The sequence below is a fragment of the Aythya marila genome, assembly GCF_965140915.1.
Source record: "Aythya marila genome assembly, chromosome: 3".
In the NCBI taxonomy this organism is placed as follows: domain Eukaryota; kingdom Metazoa; phylum Chordata; class Aves; order Anseriformes; family Anatidae; genus Aythya; species Aythya marila.
This window is the reverse complement of record NC_139044.1, coordinates 37,321,846-37,331,230: the sequence shown is the minus strand read 5'-3', so window position 1 is coordinate 37,331,230 and position 9,385 is coordinate 37,321,846.

The window sequence follows — 9,385 nt, the reverse complement described above, 5'->3', positions numbered from 1 at the left end:
GGTACTGGTGATGTGAGAGAACAGCTGTGTTTTGTAGCTGCCTCACAATACCAGCCACATAACCCCAGTGGACTGAAGAAATCCAGTAAAAGGGGAATGCAAAATCTCTGAAGATCTTCTAGGTGTTGATTCAAATGAGTGAACAACAGAAAAACAAAACAAAGCAAAGCAAAAGAAAACAAAACAAAAAAACCCACCAATTCTCTCTGAAGGCTTTGAATCCCTTCTGCTTCTGCAGGCCCAGTGGAGATAAACTAAAGGTGCTCAGCCCTAAACTCTTTGCCATATTCCCTAGTTTGAAGGAAGGAAGATGATTATGCAGGTAGCAGTGAGCTGAGAGTGAGGACAGGCTATTAGTCACAAGTAGATGAACATACTGAAGAGTCTGGAGGATATGTTGGGCAATAATGGTTCTGGATGGAAATTGCACTCGCTGGGAAATCTGTGATCCCTGAGTAATTGTTACAGGGCCTACAAAAACTGGCAGAGGCTAATTGATTAAGATAATATATAGGGGAAAGGTTTCTCTGAATGCTGCCAAGGGAGGATTTGAGCAGGACTTGAATACAATTTGCTAGCAGAATCCTTAGTGACCAGCACAGCCCCGATACTGATATCAACAGCAGCTAGAATGAGACCATCCTTTACAAAGCCAAATTTGAATCAGATGAAGCCTCATCCAATACCCGAGAGTCTTGATTAGAAAACATGGCATAGATGTGATGTTTGCAGCCAGCAGTGGACAGGAGTTACATCACATTGCTTGGCAGAAACTGGAAGTACCTGCCTGCAGGCACTTGCTATACAAGAGAATTCAGGATAAAATGAGAGCAGAAGATGAGGAGGGCTTTCACACTCGTGGCTAGGCATGCTTCCCGTGGCATGTGTGAAATGAAGCATGCAAACTGAAGTCATTTTCTAATGAATTAAGAAGTGGCGTCGGGCCCATCTTCTCACTTTGGCCTGTAAGTGCCATTCAGGCTGCAGGCTGCAAGTTTTCACTGTGTCGGCTGTAACAATTCAGTGTGTGCTCTTCTGTCCTGTTTTTGTCTTGTTGCTTCAGTCTTTTGTCTTGCTTTCTGCACCCCTGTAACAGCTAGGTTTTATTCAGATTGAAATCTCCATGAAGAAGGCAACACCTTGCTATAGGCCACAATACAACAGAACCTCCAGCTGCAGCAAAGGCTCCAGGAGCTGCTTTGTTATGAATGCATTTGTTTGTGTATGGCTAATTCTCCATTTATAAATAAGCTGTACAACGAGAGAGATTTCCAGATGCAAGAAATTCTCTGAGAGCTTCCTTAATAGAAAAAGCATTCGATGCTTGAAAGAGCATAGTAACAAGTTGGCACTGCATCTAAGCCTTTTATAACAGTTTAATTCACACCCTCTCTCCAAATGTAAATTAATCCAGATTGGGAAATGTTGGAAATCTGAAGCAACGTATGTAATTTGGTACTAGTCTTGGGGTGGGGAAGGAAGCATAATAGAAAATGTCCTCTCTAACCCTTGTGAGAGCATTACGGCACTTTTTTTCAGCCCTTCTAGTCTTGAGGGTAACCATGCTACTAACCCCAAATACGTGAAATGAAGAGTCAGACCCCAAAATTCAATCCTCAGACTTGCTGAAATTTCTTCTAGTGCTTGAAGCTCTACAGTTCACATCTCCACCTTTTCTTCACAGTCATGAGGGCAGAAATTTTAATGAAACCAATTAAAGTAAGGTGGGACTCATGGAATTATAACTCCATGGCACAGATTTTGGGGAAGAATAAACCTCTATAGATTCTTAATACAAACAATATGATAGAAGAATATAATTCTTGCAAAAAAAAAAAAAAAAGAGCTTCTGTGCATATATAGGAATAACACACACACACAGACCCAGTCAGGTTTGGAAATGCTTTGTTCATTTTGCAGTCTAGCGTGGCTGCAATTTTTTGAACCAAGTTTTCCCCTGTAGTGATGGCTCTTTAAAATCCAGGCCATATCCCATTAAAATGTTCTGAGGCATACCCTAGCAGAGCACAAAGGCTGGCTTCCTGCAGGCAGTCAGACAGGTGGCAGGGCACTTACACAAAAGCTGTCATTAGCATGAACGCTCCTTTTCTGGTTCTGCTAGTGCTTTCTACAGTTAACTCTTTTCCATCCTTTTTCTTGAAAGTACCATTGGATCAGGTGGTACTTCCCTAACCTGAGATTTGCCTGGGAGGCGAGTACATATTGGTATAGATGATGCAAATGAGGTTGAAGGTGTTTGGGTTACTGCAGATTGCCGTTCAAGGAACGCGCGATGTAGCAAATAGGACTGATTCACTCTGCCTGCAAAAGAAGTACATTAATGATGATAGATTTAATTAATCCGTCCTTTTGTTAATGCAACACCATTGCTCATAAACTCACAAAATTGACTGCCACATATCTATGCTCCGTGCCGTTCTACCAACATAAAGAAAATGAGTTTTTAAACTCAAAGTTGTCCGTGATTTTGGAGTACTTCGTAAGATCACTTATAATTATGCAATGTTACTATGTTAGGTGTAGGGTGGCCTATTTTACTTTTCTCTGAAGCCTTTACCGGGTGGATTGCTATGTCTGCAAATGTTCACGTCCTTCAGTTCCTGTCTGTCTCTTTGGGTTTCTCGTGGTCAGTAAGACACTACAGATCCACGCACAAGGAAGCAGCAACTTCTGTATCTTTTCTAGCTAAAGGGCAGCACACACAGCACAGTTCCTCTGTCTGAAAACATTAAGTAGTTTTCTACTGTTTTCTCAGTTTGCATGAAGCAAGACGACCAGTAAGGGAACTGCGATTTGTCTGGAGCCAGCAGGCAAATCTAAAACAACTCAGCAAGCTTGAAATTCAGAAGATTTACAGCCATTATTCCCAGCATTTTGGCAGTTGCTCTAGCAAATGAGTGATCATATTACTTATTTCTGGGAGAGGCATGGGGCACAAGTTGGAACATATGTGAAGACGTTCCGTTTCATTTAAGAATGTGTTCATTTTAAAAGAAGCTCATTTTGACTCAGGAAGAAACAGCTCTCTGAAAATATTTTGTCTGGTTCCAATCACACATAATTACTGGTTGCCACAGAAATCTTCCTTTTGGGAGTGTTGGAGTTGTTTGTGCCTGAAATCATTTTGTCCATCTCCTGCACTGCTCTGCAGCGCAAAGGCCGTGTCAAATTTATTTCTAAGGCAAGACCTTCTTTGTTCAGATTCCTCCACTGACCAAATTCAGACATCAGTGAAGCTGATGCGACTGGGCTGACTCATACCAGCACTGATTTTTTTTACAACTATTGCTACAAAGATCTAGATCAGGTTTATCTCTCTTGTTTGTGCCCAGCATCAAACATCTCTTTCCGTAGTGATTTAATGGGCGGTGAACTTGGTCGCAGCACACTCCTGCATATTCCTACTTATCCTTAGCTCAGTGTTTTCTGACTGCCTTTGAAAACAGAACTCATAAAAGCAATAAAGAAAACAGTAAAACAGTGGTAAACCCCACCTGGTATAAAAGAGCCCGTCAGCAAGAAAATGTTGAAAACCAAACCACCAGCCCCCACACACCGAAGGAAAAAACAAAACAAAACAAAACAAAACAAAAACACTCTGCCTTTCCCTCATGCATCTGGTTCTTACTAGAAACCTCAGGACTCGAGTAACTTCAGCTTTTCTTTTTCTTCATGAATCATGGCCCAATAAATCGCAAAGATGCCCGCAGAAGTCATATTTTGAGGATTAAGGAAAGATCGAATTTCAGGTCCTTCATACAAACACCTTCCCTTCTTACTGATGGGTGAAAACCCTTAATTAAAGCAGAGCTGGCGCTTCCTAACAGTAGCTAGAGCCACTAAAAAATACCAGCTTCAGCAGAATTCAGAGTTTTGGAAGCCAGGTAACACAGCGCTTAGGTCAACATTCAGGCAAACTTTATTTTTCCTTCCTGGGAGCTGGCAGCAGGGATGGGGAGCCGGTGGTATTTACTCAGCTCAGCGCTGCTGTGCCAAATGGTAGCAGGCTGGGTAAACTGTGCTGGCAGGATGTATGGGAGGCCATAATTCACAGCTGGAGCCCAACCCCACAGCACTCATCCCTTCTGGGGGTGGGAACAAAAGAAAAACGTGTGTGTATGTATACATATATATATCCTGAGATAACCACCGCCTGCCTCTCCTCACTGCTGAGCTCTGTACGCTGTCAGCACTGGGACACAAGAACGTTTTAGCCACTGCCACTCGGGCAAAGTAGGAAAAATATTCTGTGGGCTTAATAATATATATGGGACCACATATTGTTACCTGGTGTCTAGCAGGAAAGAGAAAACTTAATTATTATGGAACTGTTTCTATGCAATTGGGTCAGTGTATATATATAAAGGAAGTGTAAGTGTAAATGCAGCGCCCTTTCCCAAAGGGAAGGTGTGCCTGTGCCATACCGGTTATATACTATCTTCTCTGAAAGATGCTTACTGGAACAGTGAATTATTTCCATTGCAGGCACTGCTATAAAGACTGGAGTTCATACTGCTCTATTATGCTCTGTACTTTCTGGTTTCTCAGAGGTTTAAAATATGCTGAACTCGACTTTATGGAAACAAGTTGCAATCTTAACCATACGTTACTAAACGTTTTCTGCAAAGTAGCGTTTCTAATAGAGACATATTTTTCAAAGATCTTAGAGGTTCTTTGGGTGCTTGTAGTTACCACTGCGACAACAGCACTACTGAAATGAGCAAAGGGAACTCTGTGATTGCCAGGCCCTGCTCTCTCTCTTGTGCTGGGAGAGGTGTCACTACCACTTGCTGAAATACTGGGAAGGTGAAGTTTCTGCCAGTGTGGTGAGAGAATCCTCAGAAATGACGGCTTCACATTGGTTACAACAAACACCTCAGAAGAAGAAAATGACTAGTGTCTCCTCTTCTCCCTTCCCTCCATTTCCTATCAGGATATACATAACCCTTCCTGAGAAAATTTCTAGCACTCTCTTCCCTTCCAGCCCTATTAAGCCATTAGCATCTTATAAGCTATTAGCACTTAGGGTTTCTCTTTGCTCTCTGGTTCTCTGCTGTTGCAGGCATGCTTCACAGCAAACAGCTCACATATACTATGTTAGATTCCCCCAACTCTGGATTTCTGTCCTCAGATCTATTTTGGATTCCCTTCAGCATTCTCCACATGCCAAATTACATGACAAGTTGTGGAAGAGGACTGCCAGGGAAGGATTTACTCTTTCCCTCCCAGCACAGGACAGGTTCAGCTCCTAGAGCAGGACTGAGTGGGGTGACTGCAAGGTTCTCCACCTTTCCATTCAATTCTCCCCTTCTCTGCCATCCACCCCCCTTCCCAATAACCCACCCATCACCATTCCTTACCCCCACATTACACTGGACATTACAAGCCATGGAAGGAGTCAGAATTCCCTAAATAAATCCTGTCCTGTTCATGTAACAAGAATATCTTTTCTGGTCTCTAGCACGGAGCCAAGGTTCAAGATCTTGATTCTTTCTCCTTTTTGGTACACTGTGGTACATAACAGCCATGCTAGACTACTCAGTCTTGAGCACTGGAATGAGTCAGAGGTGTACATTTCTTAGCAACAGTGAAAGGGATGCTCTGATGCTATGGTGATGTATGGAATCATATAGGTAGCATGAAAAGAGGATGCTAAGTGCTCAGAGGAAGCCCTTGCTTGCTTTGTCCTCTCTTCTCTGCTGTCAATGGTGGTGACTGTCGGTGTACAAAAACCCCACCGTGAGGTGGATTTTATCTCCAACAAAATATCTGGTGAACTGCAAGTAATTGTCTCTACTTTGGCCTGGGGAAGAGAATTGCTTCATTCTGACACTTAGCCCAGTGCTAAATAGCTGAAAAGCGATTTATTCTGCTCAGGCCCCTTTGCTGAATAGGGAATAGCACCAGAAGAGCTGTCCCGAACTGCAGTACCTAGTCATTTGGAGATATCTAAGGCAATGAAAACCACCCAACTGGGTGCTCATGAGCCACGAAGGGGTGCTCACCTGGAAAGGAGAGTGGGTGGCAATAACACGGAAACTGATGTCGGCAGTAGCTTAGCTGGCTGATCTCTGCAGAAGACAGACCCAGTGAAGTTCTTCCTTCCAGAGGATGAAACGGGTGTCTGAAGGCATCTCAACCTCTAGCTCACTGCTTCTGTGCCATGTCCAGAGCATTTGTGTTAGGATCTTTACTCTTGCCTAAATGCATTGCTTAGAATGATGTAATATCCCCTTTAAGGTCACTTTTATCTCCCTTCTTATGAAAGAATTCGTTCATTAGCGCTGCTGCTGAGTTCTCCTTGATTTTAGTCAAGAGGCATTCCTCCTGACAGGAGATCCATTATCTTCACTGCTTCTGCTAGATGGATAGTGGATTTGATAGTCACTTAAATGCTGCTGTTTGGAGCTACAAACAAATCCAAGGAGCTGAGTATCTCACGAGTGCCTTTGCATGGAGGAAAGTGAGAGAGGAACACCGGGTCTCTGCTTCCTGATTCTCAAACTGAGGCAAGACCAACTGCATCTGTCCATACCTGAGATCTTTGCAGAACCTTGCTCTCCCTGTTGGGACCCTCCTCCTGTGATTTGCAGCAGGTAGGAATGGTATGGGCACTAATTAGGAATACGACCTGAAATTTTCAAAATCCCTTTAAAAACTTTTGGGAAAAAAATAAGGGCATGATTGAAATGTTTCATGAGGTCACTTTTTTATTTATCTTACACTATGCTCTAACACTATGATAACTTAAATTGAAACCATAACTATTTAGAAATTGAAATGTTTTGATCTAAAATTATAAAATCTGGATGCTTTGAAGCTGCCGGAACATTTTTCTGCTTCTCCTGAAACATCTTCATGGAATTCACATGATTTCAGAAAGTGTTCACCTCAAAGGAGCTGTCTTTTCAGAGAAAAGAGTTCCCCTGATATATTTTCTTTGACCATCTTTAAAGCTTAACGTTATTAAGAAAAAGCACATAGACTAGTGATTGTGACACTTTCCAGTGTCCAGTGCCAAATTTATTTTTAAAACATCGTATCTCACTCTCAGCAATGGGCTCTAGTTTTAGCCCTGGTGCCACTGTTTCCCTACTGGTAAGACACAAGTAATGACACTTCCATAAAGTTAAGGAAAGGCTCCCATCTCAGTTACATCCATGCAAAGAGGAAGGAAATCATTTAGGGTGGCTAATAAGGTATCCCAAACTGTAATAGGATAACAGGATAAGATTAGATAATTCAAGAGACCTGTGCAGGGGCTTTCCATATAACGGAGGATTGCCACAAGCACTGTAAAGAGCAAGTGTGCTCAAACAATCAGATGACTACAGCTGATGGCTTATAATTTTCTTTATTTCTTTTATTCTAATTTTACAGACTGCGTGCTTTCTGCATGGAGACCGTCACCATATTCAAGAAAAACGTTGCGAGGGAAGCCAGCACGCAGGTGGGACCCTTTAAACTGAGAGGAAATTAGTATCACTGCTCTTGTAAATTATGAAAACAAAATATTGGAGATGGCTTAGATGCTGAGATTCCAAAAGAATTGTATCTGCAGCTATTGAACTGCCTATCCATTTTTAGCACAGTAGAAATATGTAATGTTTCCTCTGTATTAGCTCTATACAACAATCTCTGCATTACCTAATCTTGGATAGACAAGCAAAACTTAATGATCTGATTCATAAATTGCAGAAATGGTGTTCTCACCGTTTATGGTGTCAATAAATCATTCAGACTGAAATACGGGCTTGTGTTACGTCCATTCCGGTATTACCTTCTGCTGCTTACACCACTGAGAACTCTGTTTGAAAACGAGAGATTGATTGGTCTGAAAGATGATAGGCTGCAAACAGGACATTCAGATGACATTGCCCTTTCTACTGACTTTCACAAAGACTTTACATTTCTTGTAAGCCTGTAAGTATTGTAGAGAATCTTAAAACATGGCTCCAATCTTGCAAACCCAGGCATGCCTAAAAAAACACATCCTCTGATTGACTTTTGTGGGACTAATATGAGCGTTACTCACGTATCATTTGGAGCTACTGCTGGGACCTGGAGTTTTCTGGGATGCTTCCTCAAGTACTGGCTTCTTCCATGAAGTCTTTTCACCCACTGTGGGAAGACATTCGCCTCTGTGGTGAGATGTCACCATTAGTGGCACATGACAATTTGGTGACAAAGTGAGACACAGCGGTTTATCTAGCAGCATCACCAAGACGATCTGGATGGAGAAATGCTGGAGTGTACTCACAACAGAGAGTGGTAGCACAACTGATTAATATAACAATTTTGTGTAAATTTAGAGATGAAATTTAGAAATAAGTTAATAATTCAGGTGGACAGATTTATCTTTATAAAATTTGTTGAGTTTAGCCAGGTTAACACTTACTCCCTGGATCCATAGACCAAATAGGTTTTTGTTTTGTGTGTTTTGTTTGTTGTTGGTTTTATTTTATTTTATTTTATTTTATTTTATTTTATTTTATTTTATTTTATTTTATTTTATTTTATTTTATTTTTTTGCTGCTTACAAAGGCCTGGCTCCATCTTTTTTCCCCACTGCTGCTAATTCACACAAAGGACATTCTGATTCTACTTCTCATCCCATGTTCTCATTTCCAGAAGTTTGTATACCCCAGAAATTGCTTTCCAATACGTATTTATCTTCTGTCATCTAGCTGCATGGTCAACTATGGGATTTCCATTGATTTATCTCCTCACAGACTTCCCATAGTCTATTGGATCTTGTCTGCACGTCTCCCTCCATTACTGACCTGAATGTTTGGAATAGGCCTTACTCCTAAAGCAGTCTAGCTCTGCTTCTTCCTCACAGTGAGTGCTCTGCCTCACACGTATAGAGAGGTCTTACCGAAGCCCTAGAAAGTAAAATTTAAATTCATAATATGAAAAAAAAGACTTTTTAGCACTCACATGCGATGCTGACGTAACGGTTGAGTTCATAAGTTGGAACTGGTCAAAAAATGTCCTTAGAAATAAAAATTGTCACAAAAAAACGAAGATTTCTCATAAATCCTTCTTATTGGATTGCAGTGTGTTCTTGCAGGAAAACATCTATAGAGGGTGAAAAACAAGTACAAGAAACACTCTGTGGATGAAACAGCCTGAGCATCTACAACCCTTGCCTCCTAAGGTAGATTTCATAGCTCTGTGTTGGCCGTGGGGCTTTTAGGACGTTTTATGAGGTTCCACTTGCACAGACATGCTACTCCCTGTGGCTGTGCCGTGTGGCAAGGAGATCCAAGGCGAGCATTTTCGTTTACCAGCTCCCCATCTTCATTTGCTCTCAATGTTTAGCGCAGACTAATCGGTCTGCGAGACGGAGGCATGGCATGGA